Source organism: Equus przewalskii, chromosome 1 (genome assembly GCF_037783145.1).
Source record: "Equus przewalskii isolate Varuska chromosome 1, EquPr2, whole genome shotgun sequence".
NCBI lineage: Eukaryota > Metazoa > Chordata > Mammalia > Perissodactyla > Equidae > Equus > Equus przewalskii.
The window spans coordinates 142312326-142315750 of NC_091831.1; the positions used below are offsets into that span (position 1 = coordinate 142312326).

Consider the following 3425-nt stretch of genomic DNA (forward strand, 5'->3'; position numbering starts at 1 on the left):
GGGAACAATCCTTGATCTCTAGTTTTTCATCACATACTCTAGCCTGTCTATTCCAAGTTCTATAGATTTTGTTTTGAGTTCATCCACTGTCTACAGCCCCATTAACCTCAAATCTAAATACCTACATCTCTTTCCTGGACAACAAGAGCCTCATCAGTCTCCCTGCTTCCTTTCTTGGACCCTGGATGCCCATTCTGCACATGGCTGTTAGAATGATCATAAACAGAAAACAGAAGCCATAGATTTCATCATGTCACTGTCGAACTTAAAAATCCTTCCATAGATAGTCAGTCTACTTAAAATCCAAATTGCTTAACATGATTTACGGGACTCTTTAATGTGACCCCTAACTCCTTCTCCAACCTCATCTTGATCCATTCTTCTCCTGATTCCCACATTTTGATTACATTGGTCTTTTTTTCATTTAGCTGAATGTGGCCAAACTCTTTCTCACTTTGATGCCTTAACAGAGCTGAAAGATTCTTTCTCCCAGTCTTTATCTTGATGAATCCTTCCAGTCTTACAGATCTTCCTTTTAATGCCACTTCTTTAAAGATACTCTCTGGGACTCTTTCTATAAACTCACATATACGGCTAATGTTCTATTTTTATAGGACAGCACGGCTCTGAGAGCAAATAGCTACTTACAGATGTGACAAATGCAAGGCTAACCTGGCCCCTGCTTTATCCCTGCCAACTTCTGCCTTCCCTAATCCCACCAGCCAGCATCCCTTGCTCTCTGCATTTTGTAGCATGTCTTGGCCTTGTCCTCACTCATGTCCAACCAAATCTGAAGTTTTTATGTGGCTCTTCAGTTGAATACACAGAACTCAAAAGCCATGTTCGAGGACTCTCTAAGAAAATGGAAATTGGCCATAGATATGTTAAGCTCCATTCATTCAATATTCAACAATATTTTCTTTTTTGTAGCTACTACATGCTAGGTACTGTGCTAAGTATGGGGACTAGAAAAATGAGTGAGGTGAATTTCCCTCCTGCATGGAGTTCATACTTGACTGGAGAGACAGGTGTTAGACACACACACGTGCACATACAATAACATATTGGTAAGTGTTGTGATCAATTCTGGGTGAAAGTGGTATGACTAGAGGATCTATGATTTTAGATTCTCTAGTAACTACGTTAGTCAGCCCTGGTGGTCTAGTGGTTAAGATTCGGCACTCTCACTGCTGGGGCCCAGGTTCATTTCCTGGTCAGGGTACCACACCACCATCTCTCACTTGTTATACAGCTGTGGCTACCATGTTGCTGTGATGCTGAAAGCTATGTCACCAGTATTTCAAATACCAGCAGGGTCACCCATGGTGGACAGGTTTCAGCAGAGTTTCCAGACTAAGACAGACTAGGAAGAAGGACCCGCTCACCCACTTCCAAGAAAATTGGCCATGAAAACTCTATGAATAGCAGCGAAGCATTGTGTGATATAGTGCTGGAAGATGAGAGGATGGTACAAAAAGACCGGGCAGGTTCTGCTCTGCTGTACACAGGGTCATTGGGGGTTGGAATCAACTTAATGTCACTAAAACCAAGTAACTACATTTAAAAAGATTTTTTAAAAGGGTGATATTAATTTCAATGAAAGTATCTTTTTATCCAATATATACAAAATATTACTTTTCAATGTGTAATCAAGATGGAAAATTAATGACGTATTTTGCATTCTTGTTTTTATGCAAGTCTTCAAAATTGGCTGTGTACTTTATACATACATCACATCTCATTCAGAACAGCCATATTTCAAATACTCAATAATCACATATGGCTAGTCACTACTATATGGAACAGAGGAGACTTAGGGGTTCTCAAAACCTTATTGGTGCTGACTATGACCTTGTCCTATTTTTTGTCACAATAGGATATTTTCACTCAGATAGCTCATGACTCCTTGAGAGGTACACTCCTGACAACTTTAATTCCTCTCAAGGTAGAAGGTGGTGGGTAGAGCTGACATGTAAAAAAGGAAAATTTTGTATAGCTCCAGTATATAAAGCTAAAACTGAATTTCAAGGAGGCAGATGATACTCAGAACTTTAAACAATGAGAACTTTCAGGAAACAAATGAGATGCCCTGTCTTATACTTCTTGTCATTAGAAGAGCCAAGTAAGGGCTGATCTCCACTGGGCTAGGATTCAGTAACTCAAAGAGGCTTCTATCAGATGAGCCCCAAGTTGCTGTGAATCATGAGATTCTGTAATTGAATTAAACTTGAAACATTCCTCCAACAAAACATAGTGTTTTGGGTTTTATTTTCTTTTTTGGCCTTCATTTAGAAGGCATTAGAAAATGTTTTTTGAAAGTATTTTATTTTTGGAGAAAACAAGTTTTTGAATATAGCTACACATACCAAGAGAATTTGAGAATTTAGGCAACTATCAAATAATTTTAGAAAAAAAAGAACGGAAACATTTTTTGAGGAGGTAAAGAAGAAATCACCTCTTTACTCTTGTTTCTTGACTTCAATTTTGTTAGTGTAAACTAGGTCTCAATGAACTTTTACCCTCCAAGGCATATTGGACTCATCTATAATCTTATTTGACTGAATGACACATGCTGATGATGGGAACTCATTTTATAAACGAAATTCTAACTACACATTTGTATATGAAATTAGATAATACTTGCAAATAGACACATTTTCTATACTATGGAACTTGGGAAACCTGGGAAATGTTGACTTATTATAGACATTTCTCCCAAAATGTTACATCAATACATTATGTTGGTTACCAGGGATGGCCTTAGTCAAGTCTGAGCCGGGTTGGGGCTGAACGCTCACCTCTCTAAGGCTGGGAAGAGATCCCCCTGCCCAGCCAGACTGCTGGGGATTCTCCTTGCTTTTAACCTGGCAGACAAAAAATTAACATTTCTTTGAAAATGGAAGAATATAAAGAAAGTTGATAATATGGAGAAGAGGGACACAATGTTGTATTTTGCAATTTTAAGCACTCCTTGTTTTTATTTGTTTTTTAAATGACTAAGGTTAAAGTCGTTTATGGAAATCTCCAAATTTTCCTTAATTTTGGTATTTTTATTAAAATCATTTTCAATGTGAAAGTGCTTTCTATAATTGTGGATGGTCCGTTATTAACTTTGTCTGCTCAAATCCATTCTCCATGTGCTCTACCCCACTCATTCACACCCTGCCTCCTACTCATATGAGCACATCGCCCTTACATATGCATGTGTGGCCTCATGTGTGCACGTGTGCATACACACACACACACACACTCACACATAAATGCACAGCAGTGGCGGAGTCCACTCTAAGGCAGTAAATTTCCTCTCCATGCTCCCAGGTGAGGTAACAGAGTGCTTTTGGTTCTCTTTATCTCTTCCTAGGCTCTTTGTCCTATCAGTTACCAGATTCCTCCAAGACTACATTCAAAACCTTCAGTTCTCTGCT

At 38.7% G+C, this 3425-nt stretch overlaps 1 non-coding gene across 1 annotated transcript; it reads left to right on the top strand.

Moving 5' to 3' along the window:
- Positions 1–1150: 1150 nt before the first annotated feature.
- TRNAE-CUC (transfer RNA glutamic acid (anticodon CUC)) lies at positions 1151–1222 on the top strand. The gene has a single exon. It is a non-coding gene; the product is annotated as a tRNA-Glu (tRNA).
- The last annotated feature ends 2203 nt before the right edge of the window (positions 1223–3425 follow it).